Source organism: Pteropus vampyrus, unplaced genomic scaffold, assembly GCF_000151845.1.
Source record: "Pteropus vampyrus isolate Shadow unplaced genomic scaffold, Pvam_2.0 Scaffold210, whole genome shotgun sequence".
Taxonomy (NCBI): Eukaryota; Metazoa; Chordata; class Mammalia; order Chiroptera; family Pteropodidae; genus Pteropus; species Pteropus vampyrus.
Genome location: NW_011888991.1, coordinates 340,707 through 367,250, shown reverse-complemented (window position 1 = coordinate 367,250; position 26,544 = coordinate 340,707). Strand labels below are relative to the sequence as shown.

Sequence of the window (26,544 nt, the reverse complement as noted above, 5' to 3'; positions counted from 1 at the left end):
TGATAAGTGATCCTGAAAAATTCCTACTTATCCTTATGGCAATTTATTTTCCTGAGAATGGGGTTATCTGTTGATCAAATACATGGCTTTTTAGGAAGTCCTTGAAATAAACCATAAATATTTCTAACTTTATCTTCTGGGCCGAGAATTTCTCAGATTATAAAATCATTATTAATGTAAACAGTTTAGTTTCCTTGATCCTTTGAAGCTGAGTGGTTGCAGGCAAATTGTTCTGAGGAGATGAACCAAGTTGGACTTTTTAATCTACAATAAACCAGCTGTGTGGAGGGAGTTTTGTGACACGATATAAGAAGCCATTTGGTGGCATCACTTCTCTCAATGTTCAGGGATATTCTTGCTCAAGTGTCATAGGCCATGGTGAAAAATCAAACTTACTTGCTTTTTCTACTCTCCCCCAACCTGCAGAACCAAAATAGCACAACCATCAAGCTGTATTATCCCAATGAACTCTAATTAAGCAAACTGGCCTCCTCGTTGATGTTGTTAAAGTCTCTCTCTGTTTAAATTATAATGTCTGTGTCTTAAGTAGGGGCCTTAGTTTGAAAGAGTTCATTTTTCTGGTTCCTTCACCAGAAGTTCTCTCTCCTCAGTTTTCTCAGGTAAGTACTGCCATTTCTACAAGTGTTTTTGCTCAAGCCATCTTTCTTTCTAGCATTTTATGTAGTGTCATGTCCACAAATAGTTTCTCCAAAAAAATCTGCATATGCGAGTAGCAAACCCTTCCCACCAAAAACCTAAAAAGGCAAAGTCCCCCTCTATCCCTCAGTTGTGCACATTCATAAATGCATTTCCCGTTCCCAGAAACAGGTTCTGAGTGGTCTTTTCCCAGGTGCACATCTTATATCCCATTGTTAAGAATAAAAATGGTGTCAGTCTTTGACCCCCAAGCTTACCTTCTTTCATTTGATTGATTGTGGAGCCCACTGAGAAATCTCTGTCCTTCTTGGAAAATGTGGTGAGGATAGCCTAGTGATCTTCCATCTCCACACTTTGTCTTGTATATTGGAGTTACCTCACCTGCCAGTAAAACACAGCTCTCTAGCCATTAGGTGTTCGTACCTTACAATCGCCTCAACAAAAACTCAACTATTCAGAGGTTACCGTACTTAACAATCCTCCCAAATAAGACAGTGAGAAAGAAATAACAAGCTCAGAACAAGGAAGACAGAAAAGATGAGGTGGGAAGGTAAAAGGAGGCAAAATTTCTCATAAATAACAAATGCATACTTGATTTATTGTGTGGCGATATTGTAACAGAGCCTTCACAATGACTGAATAGGATACAAGGAGGGCCTTTATCTTAGGAGACATGATGCCTGCCATTTGAAATCCCACTCTGAAAGCGAGCTTTAACACATTGATAGATATGCATTGGAAAGCTAAGTGGCTCTTTGAAATTGCCCTGAAATCGTTTATCCTTCAGTAAGAAGCTAGCATCGAAGTTGGTAAATAGCCAGTTACATGATTTGTGCACATATTTCCTGATAGTTAATTTTTTTCCATTAAAAGTATAGATCACCTTGGCTATAAATGCCAGTTTACAGGATTCAATCAAGAGTGCCAGATTAGAATGTCAGGAGTCTGGCGAGAAAGGGTGGAATGAATAGCTCTTTTTTCTCATCACTGTTATTGTTACACAAATGAGTGTCATCACCACTTGAGGTGGCTGCCTATAATGAAAGGAGGTGTGAGCAAAAGACTAACTGATTCGCTTTATAGTCATTAGCTTGCGACATTGTAGCAAAACTATTGAAGATTTCCTGGATGCCTTGCACATTTCATCGTGAAGCACCTTATTAGGCATATGCAGTATTGTGAGCATTTTTAAAATGGAGTATTTAAGATTTACAGACTCCGTAGAAATGCCTTCTTTTACTAGTCTCTGTTCTGTATTTAAATGTCTTTCTAAAAACACCTGGAGCTAAAATGGCTGATAGGATTTTTTTTAAAAAAAACAGAATATACTACTGATTCTTCTGTGTGATCTTTCCTGAGTTAAATCTGCTTTCTCTGCCTTCATTTAAAAATTTTTTTTCCTGAAAATTGGAGAAGAATTAGTAGGTCAATGTTAACAGGTGTGTGTTGACATAGGTCATTTATGAAGAGGTAGTATGGCATAGTGTCAAATAGCATGGGCTTTGAAGGCAAGTGGCCTCAGTTTCAGTCCTGAGCTTCCCCACTTATTAGTGCTACCACTTAACTTGCTTCACCTCACTTACTTGCCTCACTTGCACTATCTGTGAAATGAGACTAATAATAGTATCTACCCCACAGGATTATTGTAAGGATCAACTGCATGAAGAGTGCTTAGGACAGCGGCAGATACAATAAATATTTACTAGGACTGCTATTACTGTTGTTGCTGCTTTTCCTAAAACCAAAATTAACCTTGTCATTTCTCTGTGCCACACCTTCCCACCGCTGTCCCCTTTCTCCAAGATCAGGGTGGGCCCTCCTCCCAGCCCCTGCCTCTTCCTCCAGTAGTCTTTGTCCCTCACACCTGTTACTCAGAACTCACTGAAGTATCTGGAATCCGTCGCATTCTCAGTGACAATTCTGTATCTTGTCACATCACTTGAAATGCCATACTCCACCACTGAACTGAACAGTAGCCCCTGTACACATAATAACTTCTTTGGGAAGCCATAAATCAAGCATTTCTTCTTCCTTTTTCTCCAGAGTGGGACTATTCTCCTCTCCATGGCAGTTTTATTTCTCTGACTACCTCCATGAAGTTCTCAGTGGCACAGTGTTACGCACTGAACTGATACTGATGAATGAAATTGTAAATATATTCAAACCGTGGCTCTCTTCCCCGGAACCAACTTCCTTTATTTCAAGAGCTCTGTGATTGCAGTGTAGGGAGAAGGGTCATTATTGGAGCTGGCAGAGCATTTTTGGCCCAAGTTTATAAAATGCACTCAGGAGAGCAAGATGCCCAGCTACCCAGAGTAATGCGTCCCCCGTGCCTCAGAGCCCAGCCTCACCCCTGGAGAGGACTGAGGGGACAGGAAGTCTGCAGACAGAGAGTAGGGAAGCATTAACCACCCCTTTCTCACGCTTCCCAACTCTGCTGTATACTTCAGACATCTACCTTTTTAACTCCATGATGCCAGCTGGCTTCCAGAATAAACAGGTAGAAACCAATTACTATCAAAGGTGGTTGTTTTCAAAAAGACATCTACCGGTATGTGGCCAGAGGTAACAGATTTAGTTGTGTTAGGAAACTTCTTTAAGAATAAACCCACTGTGGAGGATATCGCTTTGGGGCTGTTATCAGCCTGCTTCTCATTTCGATTGTTTCTTTCTGAGATATGTGTCTTCATTTACTTCTGTTTTTTTTTCCTCTTCACTGCGATAAACACACAAAAATCATGTTTATTTTAAAAATGCCTTTTGAAATCTAATTTGAATGTTTTTGAATCCCTTCTTTCAGCCATTTCTCATGGGATTACTGATTTCCTCCTCCTCCTGCACAGTCTGTATCTTCCGATTAAAAAGTAAAATCACATGCAAATATATTCAGTATGCCATGGTACATATCGATTTCTATCTAGAACATGATATAAAAGGGGGCTCTGATGTCCAGTTGTTACATTGTATACTCTTCGCCTGTAAAAAGACCCCATGTTTCTTCCCCCCAAAAGAGCAATTTCAGTGTTAGAACAGGCAACTTCATTTATGTGAAAAATACAGCTCTCCAACTTGAATCGTGAACTTGGCAGTCCTTGTTTATCTGTTGTGTTTGTACTTCCCTTGCAGTCATTTTCCTTTGCTCAGCTCACTGAACCTCACACTGACAGCTCTTTTCCGTAACCGTGAATTTGCAAGCTTAGTCTTTCTCCAGCCAACTGGAGGGAAATCTGGGCAATTACTGACCCGTTGAAAGACCATATGTTTCTGCCATCTTAGGTGGAAGTCTTCACAGCTAAGCACTGGGCTCTGTTTCATCAGCTCTCATGCTATAGGGAAGGTACTGATGGGGTAATTGCTCATGGCATTAAAATTTTATGTTGGCCAATGTATCAAGCAGACATTTATTTTTCAGCTGTAAGATGAATGGGACATTTGAAAAGGAAGGGGAGAGGAAGAACATGGGATTTAATCAGTAAATATATTTGCTGGTGCTCTTCCTTTTGCCAAGAGGGTTTATTACAGATATTTAATAACCAGTAAAGTCTGGGGACCAACCAATCATTACAGTCATCAGCTCTTGCTAGATTACAGCCTGGAAGCCCCCTGGTGCTAACCCATAAGTTGCTGGATCATAGGCAGACCCAGGGCATCCCACAGGAAGGTTGGGGATACAGAGCAGTAGGGACCACCAGAGGGAGTGAGATAGTCCTACTTACTAACTTGTGTGAGAGAATTTTAGCATTTTAACAACTCATAAGATCATTCCTGTGTATAAGACTGCTTATTCGTCTTGTCTCTGCCCACCTGCCCCGGACGTGTACCTGCTTACACATCTTTGCAGGAGCGGATCAAATGTCACTGTTACTGTAGAACCTTCTCTAATTCCCAACTGATTCTTACCCAATGTCCCCAGGGCCCTGTAACCATGACTTTCTGGTAGTTAAGGTCATATGCTAAGGACCAGAAGATGGTTATGTCATGGAGGAGAAAAGATCATAACCTCTGGAGTAGAGTTAACTTCTCTGGGCCTCCTGTGTGCAGTTCTAGCCTACATTCCCACAGAGGCAAATGACGAGGCAAAAATTTAGATGCAGTATTTGGGGAGGTGATCTCTCCAAATATGTATGGGGGGAAGCAAGTGAGGCAAGAAAAAGAAAGTGCTGTTACAGCGAGTTGACAAACAGGTTATCATTGTGGGTGCCTGGAGCTAAATCCCACTGGAGTCTTTGACCAAGTGTCTAGAACAGCCACAACTGTGGTAAAGCAGCTGAGGGACTTGCCTACAACCGTCATGCCTCTCAGACTGAGGGCGGCTCCTTGGGCATTATTTTCCCAGCACTTCCACCTGACGTTGGCCAGAAAACATCCTCAGACAAGATAACAAAGAATGTCATACCCTCATGTTGGGTAGTAAGCATATACTAAAACTGTCCACAAGGGAACTTATGAAGGGGGCCAAGGAGATAAGAGTGGAGCACAGACAACAACTGCTACAAATGCCTCCTTCACAGAGGGTCTGTAATAACGTATGCCAAGGAGCTACCTTCATCTACCCCCAAAGGACCTACTCAATAGATGTTTGATTGATAATAATATATAGGTAACATTTTGATCACTTAGAGTGACTGTATGCAGTCACTATGCTACATGCTGACTCATTTAAGTCTCACAATTTAACTGATTAGATAGGTACTATTTTTGTCCCTATTTTACAGATAAGGAACCCAAGGTACCCAACAGCCATATTGGTCAAGGTTACACAGGTAATAAATGGGACTGGTAAATAAAGTCGGGCAGTCTGGCTCCACAGTCTGTACTCATAACCACTATGTATAATGCCTGAAAAGATGGCCGAAAAGATCTTTAGATTCGCATTGATCTTAACTAATTCTAACCCTTATCTTTACTTTGCACTCAGGCAATTTATATGACCCCGGGAACAGAACTTTGGGATACAGGACTTGACACTTTTCTTAATTCAGATCCGACCTGTTTATCTGCAGTGCGCAGTGGAGACTGGGCTTGTCAGACGCAGATGCCATCGTTAGTCAAGAGCATTTACTGAAGGTTTCCCGTGTGCAGAGCTTTGTCCTCAGAGCTGTTGGGAGCCACAGAGGAAGTGAAGGAGACTCTCTCATATATCACGGGGTCTAACTGGATAGGACAGATGCCCAGAATTACCTACCTAAGTGGCAGAAATGAAAACTAGGCATGTAAAACCCAGCCAGACTCAGGTAGCAGAGTTGCTTTCCCTTTCTGTCCCTGCAATGTGTTCTCCAGGTTTCAGCTGGTGAAAATGAAGATTTACAGCAACATAATGAGAAAAAGAAGGTACAGAGGGAGTGTTGTGTGGAAAATGGAAGGAACCAACCTCCCCACATTAGCAGGGAAATTGGGTTACATATAAACACACCTCAAAGTAATTGGAATCACACTGGGATTTGGGTTTAGAGCTGCATTAACAATGACTTAACCGTTCCAAGTTTGAACTTCAAAGTGCGAAATTGGCCCCGTAACATCTACCTCACCAAAGTGTTGCGAAGTTAACTAAAAAGCAAACTTGCAGAATGTTGGTTCATAAAGGTTATTTTTCTTTCTTTGCTTACACTTTGGGAGTGGTCATTCACTGTGAGTATTGCAGATGTCTTTCTAGTGGGGGATAAGGGATGGTAAATGTACAGCCTAGAGCTGTGAGTTTCACACGTTGCCACGTGTTCAGATCACTGGCACCGATGTTGAAACGGATGTTATCAGAAGCCACCACCATCTTCGAAATTCTGTTCTGCTGAAATAAAATTATTCTGTGCTAGAGGTAATTCTAATATGGTTGAGGTACAGACTACACTTTGGGAAAACTGGCCCATAATTTATGTTTACCACAAGATCCAAGACTGAGCTTCATGTAATTAATATAATGATCAAATACATGCTTACAATAAAATATAAAATGCATTAAAAGAGACACATTTAAAAATGGGAGTACAGTGGAGCCCAGAGGGTGACCTAGACGAGAGTGGTACAAAAGCGTGTTATGAGTGGTTGGGAATGAGTGACGGCATCAGGCTATGGAATACATCGGTCTTAATACTTTCAGATCAAGTTCAAATTTGTTCTTTGATGCTGCCTAGCTAGTAAGAGAGACTAGGAGTTGAATACCAAATTTGTCAGATAATGGCTGTCAGGATTTGAGCAACTGATTTGGCCTCTCTGGACCTCAGAGAACAATACCCAGCTAGCAGGATTGTTTTAAAGGCGAATGATAATTCTTATCACTATGTTTGACTGATCCCTTATTACATTTTATAATTATTTGGCAGAGGAAATTTGTCTCAGGGAAGGAAAAGGACTCATGTCTATTAATATTAATATTGAATAGGTACAAATGCCTATCCAAGGTTCTTAGAGAATATGGAGGAAGTATTCTCAATGTAGCTGGGCTGAGCATTTGGTTGTAGCTGTGCAAACTACCTGCTGTGAACTGCAGAAGGCACTGAAAGTGTGAATGCACTTCAGAGGTCAAATCATTTTGCTAATTAGAAATTAGTGTTTCACACCATGGCAAGCAAAGTCAGGTCCTATAAACCCAATGAGTTTGATTGAATGTATCTCAACACCACAGACACTACTCTAGAAAAAGTGTCTGTCACTTGATTGCTTCCAAGTCAATTCACAGGGCCTGAAGAAAAGTAGCTATCTCGTTTAACTACAAATAGGAGGAGAAATTGGTAAGTAGGTAAACCAACCCCTATTAAGAAAAATAGCTATCTCGTTTAACTACAAATAGGAGGAGAAATTGGCAAGTAGGTAAACCAACCCCTATTAAGACGTTAGCAGCTTAACTCTACCTGGAACCTGAGAACAATCTATGGCAAGTTAATGTGTGGGTTAGCTTCTGAAGGAAGACAGTGCCAGGAGGAACCAACATGACCTTAGACAGTCATGCACTGTCCCCTGATCTAGGAGAAAGCCAGTGATATGAGAGGCTGGTGGATGCCTAGGAGATAATACAATGTATAGGTCAACTCTGGGGTCTAATTGTAAAAGACCCTCTATACCAAATTAGGGCAACTGGATTTTTTTTTTTTCCTGGAAGAAAGTTGACCTAAGAATAGAGGTTTACGTAGAGAAAGTTTAAGTGGAGAAAGTGGAAGAATGCCGAGAATGAGCAGAATGAGCAGCCTTCACTAGTGAAAGTTTAAGCCAGGAGCTCTCAGAAGTATTCTGGGAAAAGATTAAGGATATAGTTTCTCTGATTCTGAGGATTCATATTCTCCATTGTATCATATGATGACTAAAAAAAAAAAAAATAAGTGACATTAAGAGAATTGTACATTCTTTCGAGAGAGAGGAGGAAGAACTAATATTTATTTTATGCCTACCGTTATGTCAGTCTTCACATTGAAAATTTACTTATATGATCTCATTTAATGTCTCGAAAAAACTTGAGTATGTATTTTTGAATTTCCATTTTTTTCTGATAAGGATGTGAGAGACAAAAAAATGAATAACATGAATTTCTTCCCAGTATCTTCATTGATTCATTCATTCATCCAACAGATACTCATTGAGTACCTACTCTTTGCCAAGCAGTATTCTAAATACTGAGGATTGAACTTTGAATTAGAAGGAGTAGGTTTCTGCTCATATGGAGCATAATATTCAAGTGCAGGAGATAGCAATAAGCTGGTAAATAGATAACCATAGGTGCTATGAAGAAAATAAAATAGAACGATGGAGAGGGATACTTTGGATTGAAAACCAAAGTCCCTTTGAGAAGGTTACACTTGAGTTGACATGGGAGTGACAAGAAGCCACACAGACTGGTCCGGGGCAGAATGGACTTGGTAGAAGGAACAGAAAGCAACAGAGGAATAGAGTCCTCATGGAGAGAAGACCCGGGTGTGTCCTGGGAACTGAAAGGAGCCGCTGTGATAGTAGAAGGTGAACAAGAGTTAGAGCGAGAGGTGACTAGGTCAGTGGTAGGCAAGGGCCAGTGAAGCTCGGCTTTGGGAAGGGTTTGGGTTTTCTTCAAAGTACAACAGGAAACCATTTAAGGATTTTAATCAGAGAAGCGATGTGATCAGCGTCAGATCTGTGGGTTTGGAACTGAGATTGAGGTGTAGGGGACAAGAACAATAGGGAAACCAGTTAGGCCAGTTGGGTTTATTATTCTAGGTGAGCAGGATGGTTTATAAATTTTTTCATCTGGAAATTCTAAAGGGTAGAAAAATCTTTCAGCATTCTCCTTCACCTCCCCTCTCCATATAGATATCAACAGATCGACATATATATTAGTATATATTTATACCTATGTATATTTATGTATGTGTGTATATATATATTATAAATTATATATGGACTACCTTACTGTTATTTAAGAATATTATAAAACATACAGAGTAAACATTTAAAAATCTGCTAAGAAGGAAAGAAGGATTTTAAATAATTTATTGCATTAAAAGTAAAAATTTGCTCTCACTAAAATCTTACTACTAAAAACACTATTAATATTTTAGTGATAGTAATATAATGGAATATGCTTCATTATTTAAAAAAACATATTTACTTTAACACTTTCTGATACAAAGATTCAAAGATCTGGCTCTGAAATCAGTTTATTTCTAGAAGTGTTTTTGAATAGTTGTCACTGGGTAATATCAATACACTGTAGGTGGAATGCATAGCAATCCCCATAATGTATGCAAGTATGTCTCCTCTAGTTCCCAGAGCCAAAAGAATAGAGTGGAGATTATATACCTCTGGCTGTGAAGATGAGTGAAGGGAGGCCCAGACAGGGACATGGCAGGTACATTGTCTATGCATCCCTTTATTCGAGTATGTGTCAGGAACTGTTCTCAGAACTGGGATGCAGTAGGAACAAAACAGAAAAAAATAAAAATACTACCATTAATATGTTTGTACCATCTCCTTATAACTTTTCGGATTTTTTAATGTTGGAAAATTTAAGATTAGATAGAACTTACTAGCCTCTTGTGATGGGGCCTCTAAAATTACCCCAAGTGCTCCTCACCTTCTGGATTCATGCTCTTTGTACTCTCCTCCTGGTGTGTCAGCCAAAGCTAGTGACTCGCTTCTAACAGATAGACTAGACAAAGGCAGTGGGACGTTCATTTCTGAGATGAGGTTACATAAAGGCTGTGTCATCTGCCTTGGGTGCTCCCTTTCTCTCCCTTGCTTACTCTGAGAGAAATTAGCTGCTAGGTTGAGTTGCACTCTGAAGAGACCCACTTGGCAAGGTTGAAGCCTCCCACTGACAGGAAAAAACTAAGGCCCTTAGTCCAACAGCCGTGAGAAACTTTACCCTGCAAACAACCACATAGGAAACTTGAAAGTGGACTGTCCCCTATCTGAGCCTTGAGAAGAGACTCAGTTCTATTTGACACCTTGGCTGTAGCAATGTAGGAGACTCTGAGCCAGAGGATCCAATTAAGCTGTGTCCTGATTTCTAACCCACAGAATCGTGAGAAAATAAATGTTTGTTGTTTTAAGTCAATAAGTGTTGGGGTAATTTGTTACACAGCAGTAGATAGGCCTTTTTTTCCTTAGGTTCAGCATTTTTTTTTTAAATGTACACACTCAAGAGAGTTAAAATTTATCAATGAAATGTTCCTTAATGAGCTTCTCAACTCACTTACAGAGAGTGTGCTGGGCACATCAATTAGATACATCTAGTAGGGGAAGTGTGCAGTACAGCAGGTTAGGGAGCTCAGGTCTAAGACCAACCAGTCCTGTGAGAGAGCTCTTTTCATAATGGCTTGATGTGTCTTTCAGTTTGTACATGCCATTGTCTTTTTGAATAAGTTGGAAAAAATAATTTCAAGAAATTTAAGCATAAAATATTTTAAATTTGACTTGAAGCTAGGGTAAACATCAAATCATCCCAAAGTATCAGGAATTATTTAAGGAAGTTCAAGAATTGCTAATTCTTTTAATAAATGTGATAGCAGCTCTTGTTTTCCTAGAGAGCCTTTTTGCTGTCTTAATTTTTGCTTTTTCAGAGATTATAGGAAATATATCATTTAGTAATCATTTCATATCACTGTGTCTTGGCACAACACTAAAAGAAATGTGGGTGTCTCTGTATAGGGAGTTAATGGCACAGATTATTAACTTGGGTTCTCAAACTCTGCATACATGTGAGAGTGAGGCTGAAAATTGGAGATACTTAAATATTTGTTTTTCTCCATCCATTTACAAGTAGGTATCAGTAGAAGTTGTAATGTGAGGTGACTTTAACATGTTAAGACATTAAATGAATGTATAAGTAAATACTCATATATAAACAGATATGGTATATGTGATCAAATCCTTCAGAAATAGGCACCAAATCACATAGAAGTTGAACATATACTTTAAAGTTGTTAAGAGTCCAAAGCCTAGACAAGAATGTGGTTCTTAAATGCTGTTTCTTGAACTGACTCTGATCTAAGAATATCTTTCTTTTTGCTCTAAGGAAGTGCAAGTTAAATATCATAAGATTTTTCATAAGTTTATCTGATAAACTTTACTTTTTTCTTTTTTATGAGTATTTAACTATTCTTGCTTTTTAAATGGCGATGGTGGTGGTGGTGATAAAAAGTAGGAAGCTTTTTTTTTTTAATATCCTTAGCAAAATTAAAAGGCAGTTGTCTTATTTCAGATGCCTCCTCCCATTGCTTGTTGCTTCACATTCTGGAAACCACTGATCTAGAAAGGTCTTTAGGTTTTCTTCTGGAAGAAGGCACTATATTGTAGACAAATAGAGTTAGATTGCATATCAAAAAACGCTCCTCACATAGGTGGAGACTGACATTATCACCAATAGCAATGTGCATCGTCCTGTGTGTGCATGTATATTTCTCTATAATATAATATTTTAAATTATACACACACAAAATCAATAATAATTGTTATTATTGTTGATTTTGTGTGTGTATAATTTAAAATATTATATTGTTAACCATTACCAAATGTTAACCATTTATTAACAATTGTTAACCATTACCAATTGTTTACCTTCCACGGTTGTTGCTTTAAGTACTTTACCTGCTTAAACTTATTTAAGAAAACGCTTATGAAGTAGATATTAATACTATTTTCACAATGTTAAAGTGCCTCCACAGATATATTTTTTGAAATATATCTGACTGGGGTCCAAAGTAGGAAACACATTTTATATCACAACCGAAATACACGGACACACACGCAGTATTTTCTATTCTATTCTATTTTTTGAAAGGTATTTATTGTGAACTAATAAATGATATTCCCTCCCTTCTCTTCATTTTTCTTTTTCTTCACTGTTACCACTATCTGTTAAATATCTTTATATAATTTAATTTTTCTTTACATAATTTAATTTAATATCCACAACAATCTTTTAATGTACATGTTATTATCAGTTTATAAATAAAGCTCAGAGAATGATTTAAATCTTACACTAGAACAGCTATAGGAGGCAGAGTCAAGATTTGAACCACATACAACAGTTTCAAAACACTAGCTCTTCCCATTCTTCATTATAAATCCATGGAAAACATGACCTTTGTCTATAAGGTTAATTCTTTGGGTGACTGTGTCACCTGCTATGCAGTGTTCCTCTGATTTAGCCAGATTCTTTAAGTAGAATGCATAGTAGCACTAAAATTGTTGAATTGTGTATATACGTATATTATTAATTTGATGCAATAGTATATTTTATTCTCTACAATATATTTTAAATTATATTTTATACATTAATGTATAAGTATGCATACACACATTTATTATAATATCCATGGGGGAAAGTGATGAAAAATATGCTAAAATCCGTTCCAACCAAGATTCCCAAATGATTATAACAAAAAAAGATATCAATTGAACAATAAGAAAATGGTTTATATAAATAATCAACAGCCTTCTGAAATTTAATATATGGAGGTTGTACATAAAATGTAATAAAAATTTATTGGTTTTTTTTTTCTTCTGAATATTTTCTTTCCCATTATTTTTACCTTGGGGTTACTTAGTTATCTTCCACTTAAACTTCACTTAAAAATAGCATTCTAGCATAGAAACTATATGATTTAGGGCAAAATATGCCGAATATTCTAACATATGTAGAATTTGTGAAGAGTCAGATGAAATAAAGAGATGATTCTCCCTGTTTAAACCTCCCCTTGGTATACATAAACATAGCTACATTTTGGGTTCATCCAAATGTGACATGCAATTCAAATTTTCTCTCTGTAGTATTTTCTAACTAGAAATCAAATTGTTTTGAAATGAGTAGATTTGTCTTAGCTTGAAGCTATAATTTTCAAATATCACTTGTGGTGTATTCATTTAGTGGGTTGTGGGTAAAAAAGAAAGTAACCCTCTCCAAACCCCATTCCAATAAAATAAATAGTGCAAAAAGTGGTATTAATAATTATTGAAATTGAGTGTTTTATACATGGAAGTACATTAGAATATTTTCATTTATGTTTGAAAAGTTGCATTAAAATTTTTAAAGATCACGATACTTAAAGTTGCTACACATATGGTGAGACTCAATGTATCTTCATGGTAGCTATATAACATATAGTCATTTCAGAAATAAATTTGGCTATATGTTGAAACACCATAAAGATGCTCATACTCTTGTAAGCCCACAGCCCCACTCCTTGAAGTCTAAAGTAAAAAAAAAAAATCTAAAAATGCGCATACAGACACACACACACACACACACACACACACACACACACACACACACACACACAACCCTGTATTATTATCTAAAATAGTAAAAATCTGAAAACAAAATATTCTACATTAAGGAAATTGTTTTACCTGAATGAAATGTATTTTGATGGCTCAAAATATAATTACATAGACTTGTAAGAAGATTACTATGATATAATAATAAAAATTGACACATCACAATCTAAGCTCATGAGGATAGAGCTTGTTTTCGCTTTTCATTATATCCCTAAAGTCCAAAAAATTCCTTAGCTTATATTAGATGTCCAATTAAAATGTATCAAATGACTAAGTGAATAAGTTTGTAAAAATAACATGCAGGTTAACACGGACTGAGGAGAAATATGCACAAATGAAAAGAAGTCATATGTTAGGGATTTGTTAGGGTGTTGAAACTCTGGATGGGTGAATTATTTTACATGTTTTGAATTCTTTTGCTTTTACTTGTGTTTGTGCAATAAAATATTGAAGAAAATGAGTTCTATAGAAGTGCAATAAAATATTGAAGAAAATGACTTGGTATAGAATACAATCTATATCAAGATGAATAAGCCATTGGCCTTTAAAAATTAGAGTTTCTCTACTTTGTAATTTACATAAAATATTTGTTCACTCTGTAGTATGGCATTGCCCTGAACTCTCAGGAAAGATGCTGTGGGACTGTCCCTCCCATGACTCACTAAAATAGTGAGAGAGCTGGACCTCTAACCCTACATCTCCTTTCAGTTTTCAAAATGAGCAGTTGCTGTGATAGCCTACTTCCAGTCACCCATGTGGAAGATATAACAGATGTAGGAGTTGGACTTGGACAATAGCTTCTCTACATAATAGCTGTACAACCTTGGGCAAATCATTTTCTCCTCTTCAAATCTGTTTCCTTATTTGAGAATGAAAGGCAGTAATAGGATTAAATAAGAGAAAGCATGGAAATACCAGATAACAGTGTTGAGCTCTTGGCAGATAGTCAGTAAATACCTGAATGACAAGCAGCCTTTCATAAAGACTAGCATTTAAAGGAATATGTCCCTGTTCCAGAAAAACTTTTGAGTTGCCTTCATCCAACTAACCGACTAAGTTTCTCCTTCATTCCTAAGGGTTGACCCTGGCACTAAGACAGTGACAGTAGGGAACACAAACATGATCTTTCTTCTTTAGCTTGTTGATATGAGTGATTACATTGATTGCTTTTCTAATGTTGAACCATCCTTGCATACCTAGAATACATTTCACTTAGTTATGATATGTAATTATTTTCATACATTATTGGTTGTGTTTGCTAATATTTTGTTGAGGATTTGCATCAAATGAGAGAGATTGTTCTGCGATTTTTTTTTTCATGAACTGCTTTTGCAAGATTTTGGTATCAGTAATACTGACTTCATAGAATGACGGGAAGTGTTTCATTCTCTTTTGATTTCTAGAAAAGATTAGATAAAATTGTAAATTCTGCAATGGCTATGTGTAGTGACAGATAGGAGCTAGAGTAATCGGAGGGAATCACATCATAAATTATATAAATGTCTAACCATTGTACTATATTCTCAAAACTAATATAAAATTTTAAAAATTGGTGTTAATTCTTGTTAATATGTTTGATAAAATTGTTCAGTAAGCCATCTTGGCCTGGATTTCTTTTTCAAGAGATTTTAAATTACACGTTTGATTTATTTGATGGTTATAAGACTCTTCAGATTGTTTATTTCATCTTGATTGATTTTAAGTAGTTTATAGTATTCAAGGAATTGGTCTACTTCTTTTAAGGAGCCGAATTTAGAAATCTAAAGTTGTTGGTCGTATTCATTTGTTTTAATGACTGCAGAATCTGTAGTAATATATCTTATTTATTTCCTGCTGTTGGTGTCATGTCTTTATTTTCACCAGTTTTACAAGACGTTTACCAATTATATTGATTTTTCAGTCAGTTTTTTGTTTCATTTTTTTCTGTAGATTTTCTATTTTCAATTTCTCTTATTTCCTTCCTTCTGCTTGCTTCAGATTTATTTTGTTCTAGTTTCTTAAGGTAAGAACTTGGGTTATTAATTTGAGAACTTTCCTCATTTCTAAAGTAAGCATTTAGTATTATAAATTCCTCTCTTGGCAGTGCTTTAAGCAGTGTTTCACAAATTTTGATATGTCATGTTCATGTCCATTTGCTTTTATAATGTTTTTTTCCTCTAATCCATGAATTATTTAGAATGCGTTGATGAATTTTTACATATTTAGAGATTTTCCTATTGTCTTTCTGTTATCGATTTCTAATTTGATTTCATCGATGTTCTAGATCACAGTGTATGATTTCAATTATCTGAGGTTTATTTTGAGGCCCAAGATATTATCTATCTTGATGAATGTTCTGAGGGCACTTGAAAAAAAATGTGTATTTTTCTCTTGTTGGGTGGTAGTCTATTTATATCAATTAGATCCTGTGGGTTGACTATATTGTTCATGTCTTCAATATCCTTGATTTTCTGTCTAGTTGATTAACCACTTGCCAAGAAGGGATTTTTGAAATCCTCAGCTATAATTTCAATTGAATTATAAGTGAGTTTCTTTTAAGCAACATATAGTTTGGTCATTATTTTTTTTTTTTATTCATTCTGCCAAGCTCTGTCTTTTGATTGGCATAGTTAGATCATTGACATTTAGGGTAATTATTGATATATTAATGCTTCACTCTACCATTTTACTACTTGTTTTCTGTTTGTTTTCTCTGGTTGTTCTTCTGTTTTTCTTTTCTTGTCTTCTTTTGGGTTACTTAAACATTTTTGAGAATTTCAACTCAGTTTAGTTATACTGTTTTTGAATATATCTCTTTATATATTTTTATAGTGGTTGTGCAGTGTATTACGATATACATACAAGACTTGTAACAGTTTGCTGGAATCAATAATTTACTACTTTGAGTGAAGTTTAGAAATCTTCCATTTAGATCTCTTTACCTTCCTCACTTTTAAATATTATTGTCTTGTGTATCAGGCAGTGTTAGACTTTTTGTTTCAATTATCGAAAATGATTTATGAAACTTACAGTGAAAAGTATAGAGTATTGCATTTGTCTGCTTTTCTACTATTCTTTCCTGATGCTCCAAGAATTCTTTTATAATTACCTCTTCGTTTGAAGAATAGATCTATTAGCAACAAATTATTTTTGTTTTTCTTCATTTGAGAAAGTTTCTGTTGAGAATTTAAACTTAACAGTTCTCCTCTTTCAGCACTTGGAAAGTATTGTCCTTACGGCCTTCATAGTTTCCGTGAGAATAATACTGCCATTCAAATTGGTATCCTCCTATAGGTAAGCAGCTTTCAAGACTTTTTCTTTGTCATTAGTAATAAGAAATTTAATTATAATGTGTCTTGGTATGTGTTGTTTGGGATTTATTCTGTCAGGGGTCAGTTCAACTTCTGGAAATTGCAGGCTTGTGTCTCATCAAAATTGGAAAGTTTTCAACCATGATATATTCTAATGCTCTTTAGCCTCATTCTCTTTTTCTTCTCCTGAGACTCTGAAAACACAAATACTGGATTTCTTGTTCTTATCCCACAGGTGACTAAGACTCTGTACATTTTTTTTTTTAGTCTATTATCTATCTGTTATTCAAACTGAGTAAATTCTATTGATATGTCCTCAAGTTTACTGATTCTGACCTCCCTCATCTCCACTCTTCCTGAGCTCATCCAGTGAGTTTTTTTTTCTTGTTATTGTTATAATATTTAATTCTATTGATTCAATTTGGGTATTTTTAATAACTATTTTCCTTGATGAGATTTTTGTATTTGTTTCAAGAGAATCTTAATTGTTGAATCATTTTTATGATGGTGGCTTTGAAATCTTTGTCAACATCTAAGTCATCTCAGTGTTGGCATCAGTTGGTTGTCTTTCCTCATTCAAGTTGTGATTTTCTTAATTTTTGGCATGACAGGTAGTTTTTATGTGTATCCTGGACATTTTGTTTATTGTAGCTTGTTTATTGTATGGAGACTCTGGGTTCTACCTGAATCTTTAATTTTGCCAGGCAGGCATTCACCGCATTAAGGTTTAGCATATGGGTCTTGACCTAATTCTGTGAACTGCTGTTCTAATGGCAGTTTAACTTTTGTAGTCTTTTCAGTCTTGTATTGATCTACTTGGTTTATCAGATGCTACTTGGTGTCCCATTGGTTGCTGGTGGTACTGCCAGAGAGAGAAGAGATTTATCTAGGCCAGGTTCCCAGGTGTCTTGGTGGTAGAGAGCTGTGGTAAGATCCTCATGCTGCTCCCTTTTCCTCCTGGTCTCTGGGTAGGGAAGGGAGGAGAAGGAAGGAGAGACTTGGATCCATAAGGACAAAGAAACTCCTCAAACCAGGCTACTTACTGTAGCTGGGTCTTTCACTTACCCATCCCAGTATCTTTTGGGTGGGGGAAAATAGTCTTAGGCTCATAGGGACAAAGAGGCTTCCTGGACCAAACCCTAGCTATAGCTGAGTCCCTCTTCTTGATTGGGTCTTTCCTACCCATATCAGTATCTCTGAGACTATTTCTCTGGCTACTTATTTGTAATGGTACTCCTAAAAGATCTCCCTTGCTAGTGGTATCAGATTCACCTGTTATCAGAGGCACTCTTATTTTCTCTGGAGGAGGAATAAGCCTACTTGAACTATCCTCTTTTGCTAGGTCATGAGTCAGAAAACTCTGGGTCTGTGCCACCTACTATTGGATAGGGAGTGCAGGATGCTCTGCCATTTTACTGGTTCCCCAATCCTGAGTTCCCAAGCTAGAGCCTCACCTTCTTATCACCTTTCAGAGTTTGCTTTTGACTGTCTCTTGTACAAGTTCCAGCGTTGATAGTCGCTTAAGAAAAAGCAAGAAAAAAATGGATCTGTGTGAGCTTGTCCCAAAGAAGAAGTATAAATGCATTTACATTGCCACATTTTCTTATATCAGATAATACCTACATTTTTATTACAAAGTTCATCTTGCATCTCTTATCAATAGGGGATTGTAGAAGCTTCTGGGGCAGAGACTGGGGGTCATCTTAACTATGAGCTCAAAGGTTAGCACTACCAAAGTGTTTCCCCAGAGATCACTTATTAATTGCTAGAGAAAAAATAGTATACAGTGAAGAAATCCAACATCTTGACTGATTATTAATATCTACAAATATAGGTGGACACCTTGAGCCTCTTGATTTGACACAATAAGAAGTGACATATCGTCATCTGTATAGTATTCAAGTCAGGAATGTTTAATCAGAATCTCACCACAAGGAAACATCAGAAACACTGAAAATGAGGGACATCTATTTAAAATAACTGGCTCATATTCTTCAAAAATGACATTGTCATGAAAGACATCACTTTAATTTCTCAATTTGGTAACTTTGGTTATGTAAGAGAATGTCCTCATGCTTAAGAAATATACACTGAAATATAAAGAGATACACACACACACACACAGAGAGAGAGAGAGAGAGAGAGAGAGAGAGAGAGAGAGAGAGAGAATGTGATATAAAAATGTGGCAAAATGTTAAAAATTGGTGAAAGATTATATAAAGTTTTCTGGATTATTCTTGCAACTTTCATGTAAGTTTGATAGTGTGATATGATCTGCTTTCAGTCATGTGTAGAATTTATGTCACCTCACTAGGTGAATAGTGAGATGCTTCAGGGGTGTTTAGATACATAAGGCCATAAGTTAAAATATAGCAAGGTTTCTCATTGTGTACTGGAAACCACATATAGGTCTCTCATGACATATGAACCCACCTGTTAGGATCTGTTATGCCTCATGAACCCCTTCTTCCCAATAGATTTTGATCCTAGATTTCTCTCCATGAAGCCACTGGTTTCACCAGTGTTACAGATCTCAGTGCCTCGCTAAATTTATTTTTTTCACTTGAGTCATGTTTTCTAGCAGATTACGTGGTAGCACTTTAAGTTTGTAGAGCATGTCCACGTGTTTCATCTCATGTAATTTTCTTTTGTGTCCTTTTAAGGAAGAGATGGATGACTCAGATATTTGGCATATTTATGAGCTTTCTGTGTACAGTTAAAGGGATATAATATCACCCCCAAGAGATATCTCTTGTGTCTCTAAAAAAAGAGCATAGGTTTGAAACCAGTCATTGAAGCTCGGATTTAAATTCTGTCTCTTCCATTTATTAGCTTTCTGGCTTGGGCAAATGTTTAATCTTTCGGAGCCTTAGTTTTCTCATCAGCATAATGCAATACTAGTGCCCTCATTACAGGGTGATTATAAAAACTAAAAATAATATATTCAAAATTATGTTTATGTTGAAGACTCAATAAGTAATATTAATAATAAATATATTAGTATTATTAATTATTCTTCTAGTAAGACTGATCCTTTGGAAAGAATCCATAAAGAAATGTAGGTTTTGTCTGAGATACTAATTCCATTAGTACCAGTTTTCCTCATAATATTAATCATCTGGATTTTTATATCTCATCCTCTCTCCTAAGACACACAAAACAGCCTTTTTGGGCTCTGTACCTTCCTCAGAAAAAAATATTTCTATTAGCATTTCCCAACCAATGAATTTTGTCTCTCTTTTTTTATTATCTAAGTCCCCATAGGTAATTGCCTGTTCTCTAGAAAAATTAATGTATGAAAGTGACTTAATGAATTACCTCTCCAAAGTGGCAATGTCTTTACCTTAGAGAGTGTGGAATTTGGACAATGACTTTGATTGGACAATATTTTAGAAGCCAATTGTGCTAGTAGACATGGCCCTTGTTTACAACTATCATTAAGAAGCAAGAGCACTGTTCCTGGTGAGGCAGAATAGCTCATTTTAGCTCCTGTGTTCTAATTAGAAGTGTGGGCTCTAAGATCAGAATTCGAATCCTGGGTTCAAATCCTGCTCTGCTGTTTCACATTTGGTTGACGTGGGGCTAGTGGGCATGATGGGCATTTAATGATTCAATGTACAGAAAGTAATTTACACAATGCGTGTGTCTTATAGTGTATCTTCAAGTGTTGTTATTTCATGTGAATTCCATTTATAAAACTATTTAGAAGGCATTTAGGATATTATCTATTTCAGTGGTTTTCAAACTTATCCTTTTAGCAAATAATTTTTTTCCCTTCCAAATTAAAAAAAAATAATAATAAAATAATATACAGAATTCCAATGTAAGGAAGAGATCTGTTCAGATTAACATAGAGAGGATGGGGCCAGAAGCTCTCTTCTTCCACTGGGGTGGCTACAGGATCTCTGTGATCTGGGTATCTACTGGTGCATGACAAATTATGGGAAAACAGTGACTGAAAAAAGTAATAGTCACTGATTTTTGCCCCTGAAACTGAGGTTGACTGAGCCCAGCGAGGCAGTTCTTATTCAGATTCTATCATGGAGTTACAGTCAGGTGGTAAATGGGCTGGGAGATTTTGAAGGCTTCTTTGTCCTGTGTCTGGGCCTGGGCTGGAAGAGCTGGAGCACCTCGGGTATCTCTTACTCTCTGTGCGGTCTTGGGGTATGGTCTTTCCACATGACAGCCTCAAGATCTCTGGGCTTCTTTCATAGCACCTGAAGGCTCCCAAAGAGAGAATCTCACCAGGAATTGGCAGAAGCTGCAAGTTTTGTCTAACCTAGCCTCAGGAGTCACCCAGAGCTTCCATGGTGTTCTATTCCTCCAAGACACAAAGACATGCCAAATTTCAAAGGAAGATGGAACAGAAGCTGCCTCTTGATGGCAATGAATTTGCAGACCTGTTATAAACCACCACACCCTGTAATCTAGAGATTCTGTTTTAAAGATCCCTGATGAGTAAATCCCTTTATACTCTCATTATGTATATAATGGTGATAATGCTGCTGACATCCATAAAAGCTAATATTTAGGGAGAGATCACTCTCTAATAGGCCATACTTTAGATACTTGATGTATCAAGTGTTAACAGAAGCCTGTGAGAGTAGGTGTATATTTTCAAATGAGGAAACTATGTCAGTAAGTGAGATTGCCCAAGATTACACCGATAGTAAGGGCAGAGTTAGGAATAAAAGCTCAACTTTTGACCACTCCAAAAATGACACTACTGAGCTGAGAAGGCAGAGATTCAGCCAGCAGCAGACAGTTTAATTGGAGATCTGGCCCTGGACAGCATACTTCATCTCTTCCCTACACCATTCACCCTTTCATCTCTAACTCACATTATGCCTTTATTAGCTATTTTTAACAACCTATTTTGACAAACCAAGGTAAAGTGTCCCCTAGATTTATTATAAATCTCCTTGTCTCTTAGTTTTAAGCCTCCTTATGGTCTACTGTATATTAAATAATCTATGGCATCCAATGCACAGTATTCATAGATCAGCTGTCATTTGATCTGGAAGGAAATTGTTTTCACTTAGAAATAGATTGAAGGTGTCATCCCCTTCTATGGTAATAAGAGTTTGGGGTTGGCATTTGATTCACTATGCAGTGCCCTAAGTGCTAGCTTTCCTTATTTGGAATTCCAAATGCAGCCTTGCTGCCAGAGGGCCAGTTTCTTTCAACTTGGTCTGCAGGAAAAGATCTTTAGGAGGAAGTGAATCTGCTCTTATTCAATCACTCACATCCTAAGGGTTTGGCTGTCCAGAGGCTAAGAGAGAAGTTCATTCGATAATGGATGATGTTGATGAAATTGGTCTAACTCATGGATACTTGGAATACAACTGTGATGGATTTGCTTATCAAATCTTCTTTCCTGTCCCTCACCTCTTTGGGCAGATATGCTTCTCTTCCTCACTGCCTTGGGTTGGGCCATGTGACTTGCTTTGGTCAATGGACAGTTAATAAACAAGATTGGACCAGGAGCATCGTTTGGCTTAGACCTACACTCCTGACATTCACAATGAGGAAAACATGCCTTGGGGATTCACTGGTACAAGAAGGCTGAGAAACACTTGGATCAGTCTCAGCCTTCCCACTTCATAAAATGGAGTTGCCTAGCTTACTCCAACCTACCTTAGCCAAATCAATCAACGGGCAGACCTGTGAGAGTGAGAAATATTTGTCTTTGCAAGCCACTGAGAATTTTAGGCTTTTGCTTCACAGCATTAATGAAGCAAAAGATAACTAATGTAACAGCTAGTATTTATTGACTACATAGTTATGATATTGAATCACAATATAATAAGAAATATATACTCGGTCTTCATTCATTTCTGGCACAGAGCTCCTAAAACTCTTGGAATTTCCTAAGTGATGAAAACCATAAAGTTGTCTCTTGTTATATTAATGAGGTAACTTTTGTATCCCACCTAAGGGTGGGGGCTGGTTCCCAGTATAGCAAGTCATTAGAGAGTTGGAACTTTCAATCCTACCTCCCAACCTCTAGGGAGTTGAGAGGGGTTGGAGATTGAGTTCAGTCACCAGTGGCCAATGATTTAATCAATCATGAGTATGTAATGAAACCTCCATAAAAATGCAAAACCACAGTGTTCAGAGGGCTTCTAGGTTGGTGAACAAATAAAAATCCCGGGAGAGTGGAAGCTCCAAGCCCTTTCCCATACCTTGTCCTATGCATCTCTTCTATGTTGCTGTTCTTGAGTTATGTGCTTTTATTTAAAAAATAGTAGCACATTAAGTAAAATATTTCTCTGAGTTCCGTGAGCCATCCTAGAAAATTAATTGAACCTAAGGAGAAGGTAGCGGGAACCTCTCTGATTTATAACTGCTTGATCAGAAGCACAGGTGACTATCTGCTCTTGTTATTGGCCTCTGAAGGTGTTGGGGGCAGTTTTGTGGGCTGAGGCTTTAACCTGTGGGTTCTAATACTATCTCAGTAGATAGTATCACAGTTGAGTTGAATTGTACAACACTCAGCTTATGTCAGAGAATTGTTTGGTGCGGGGGGAAACCTCCCAAAAGTTGGAATTGGTGTATCAGAATTATAATAGTGTAGACTATTTTAAAATTATTTTTTAAGCACCTAACATGTGGTATCAGGCACTAAGCACATTTTGTGCATTAACTTTTAATTCTAAAACAAGCCTATAAGGTACCTAATATCATTATCTCCATTTTAGAGACTTAGAGAGTTTGTCTTTGATAAAAATGATTAGAATAATTTATCAAAACTTACCCTTTTGAACAAGACACCAAAGCGGATTTTGGAAATCCTTATTAAGATCAGAAAAGCACATGTTTCTGAAAGTCTTGGGAAACACTGACAACTTCTGCTTTTTAAAAACAGTCCTTGGCAAAATCATTCTGGAATCCACTATCCAGGGCACAGCAGGTAAGAGCAGTGATTAAGGCTGCCATTTATTGAATACTTGTGTTGGACTCTATGCTTCGATCATATCAGTTATTGTACAATAGCCATCTGAAGTTGCTACTAAATTTTATTTCCCTTTATGAACAACTGAAGATCACAGAGGTTAAGCAATGTACTTGAAGTTATATAGTTTGTAGGTGATTAAACTAGAATTCAGACACAGTGCCTGACTTCTTATCTACTACATTAAGCCACCTATTACAAATATCAATTTCTTTGCTACATTATTTACTCCCTTGTTCACAACTATTTTCTTTGTAGAGAAGTTATATTTTATTTTTGAATGGTTTTAACAATTTTTACAGTTGTTCCTTGAACAAATATTTATTGAGAATATAATTGTGCCAGGCACTGTGCAATGCAATGAAAGTGGATAATTGGAAAGAGCTGGGTAACAGAAAACTGAGATTCTATTGCCTTATGATCATAGAATATAAGGGTAGAATGGGCTTCAGATGCAACTTCCATTGAGCTTTCTATCCTATGGAACTTGTCACCTCATTTGATGGACAATGCAGCATGATATAGTGGAAAAGAAAACTTGGCTTCGGGGTCAAACAAAATTGGACATAATTCTGGCTCTGCTGCCTGCTACATAAGACCTTGGGCAAGCTTTGTCACTTTGCTAAACCTCACTAATTTCATCCATACAATCTTAAGTGTAGAGGTAACTCAAATCATTGTAGGGAGAGTCAAGAGTGAAAATGTATTAAAGCCCTTAGCTCAACGACTAATCCCAATAAACAGTCAATAAATCATATAGTAACAATCAGTTATTTTATAAGGAACTACGTTCAGTCTGTGTACCATCTGGTTCATTCCATTTGGATATAGTCTCATTTGAAAACATTGCTCTTAAAAATACCACAGAATTGAATACCTTCTAGTTGACTTTCAACACTAGTTGGATGTATACAAAACATTAATCAAGTCTGTTCCTCTTCCTGCGCCTTATGGATTAGGTCAACTTTTAGTTACTTGTAGATATAAAACAAAACCAACTAATAAACAAAAAAATATGATTCAAGGATAAATAATCTGAATAGATGTCAATTCTCATGTTTTTTGTTTGTTTGTTTGTTTTGGTGTTGTTTATATATCTATGCATGACTAATTGCTCCTACTTGGCCCTATTTAATAAGTTCACTGTTATCTCTGTTAAATGGAATGTTCTATGTTCTGAGAAGCTCAGAGAAAATGTATGGCATGTTGGTATTTATTCAGGAAAATACTTACCTGCTGGTCAATAAATAGCTATCACTACCCAAGTGGGTGAAGATATTTGTTGTAATAAATCAAAAATGAGACATGATCTTTAGGTTTGTTGTGGTGGTTTGAATATCAACCTCCATTTTAATTCTAAGGAAACCCTTGAAGCGTGATAAATCCCATTTTACAGATGAAGAAACTCTGAAAGTCCTTGTAACTAGACAATTGCCAGTGTTACAATAACTTATGATATGATTCTCAATTTAAACTTCTGTCCCACTTATTTGTCCATATATATAATTTGTTCTATAGAATATTACTATCCCTGTCACAAAGCCCTGTGTAATTAGCATCAGAGAGCATGTCTTGAAAATAGGGCAAGTAAAAACCATTTTGGATGATAAGATTGCTTCCTCAGGAACAAGTAATCCCCCATATCGGTGGTTTTGACAAAATCAAACAGCCTAAAGAATTCCGAAATTCATTAACAAATGAAGAATTCCCAAGAAAAGACACAGACCAGATAAAGTTCATTGCTTTTATTTTATTTTCCTGTATCATGTTTCTCTCTACCTCCAATATAGCTTCTCAGTGCCATGGAAACAAATAGAAGGTATGGGGATGGTATAGCTCTTTCTTAGATGACAATGGCCACCCCACTCAGACAAAAAATATTTCCCAGGATTTGCCTGTGACATTATGCGTATCACATTAGATACAATCTATTTCAGTTCTGTTAACTTCCAGAATCATTTCAGATAAATAGCTTACCCACCATGACACATCTCTGGTGACTTTATTTTTTTCCAATCATTTGTCCTGAAAACATTACATTTTAATCACCCACTACTAAGTGGATCCCCCACCTGGTAGTGTGTTGCATACACCCTCTATATATGGTGTTAATAGGCTGTCTTAAAGGTGATTATTTCTGTGTGTTAGAGGGGATTGGAAATGTTGGCATATTTGTCATTGTTTGTTAAAATCCTCTGAAGTCAATTACTAATTATAAGAGCTTGTAACTTTAGGGACTTAGCTGATGAATCCAATTGAACTGTCAGCTTTTTCAGCCTAGACTGGATATATAAAGAATCTCCATCTTAATTGCTTTAATTAATGAATGCAGAGATAAGGCAACTCCTAGAGAGAAATGCTACAATGTCTTTATGGAATTATTGCCATGTGTGGCAAGAATTCCATAAAGACAAACAATCTGTTTTTGAAGGGCACAGACTAACAATCTGTTTTTGAAGGGCACTTGTAATATTAATTACTGGCCTTTCATGGGACATGTACCATGTGCATAATGTATGGGAATGTAAATAACGTGTCTTGACATGTCTCTAACACTGAAGGGGCTTACGATTTTATTGAGAAACATACCACAAATGTATGAAACAAGTAGAAAATAAAAATTTTTATAGTAAAATGATTTTAGAGAAAGGAGATGTCATTTTTGGAGTAGATTCGTCTAGCTGGGTTTGTAAAGCCATCAGTGTTTGGAAGAGCAGATAAGGAGACCAGGGTCCACTTAATGGATCAGTTGGTTTAACCACTCTCCTTGGAATTGGCAAGTTCTTCATTCTTTCTCTCTTTGTGCTCATTCTTCTGTCTGGGAGAAATGCTCTTGCCCCAGTAATTCAAACAGCCACCTCCTTCTCTTCAGTTGTGAACTCTAAAATTATCCTGCGAGAGTCA

At 36.9% G+C, this 26,544-nt stretch overlaps 1 protein-coding gene across 5 annotated transcripts in view; it reads left to right on the top strand.

Annotated features, from left to right (window-relative positions):
- Positions 1 to 26,544, top strand: part of GRM7 (glutamate metabotropic receptor 7) — an 827,189-nt gene that overhangs the window by 577,629 nt on the left and 223,016 nt on the right. The window lies entirely within an intron of this gene.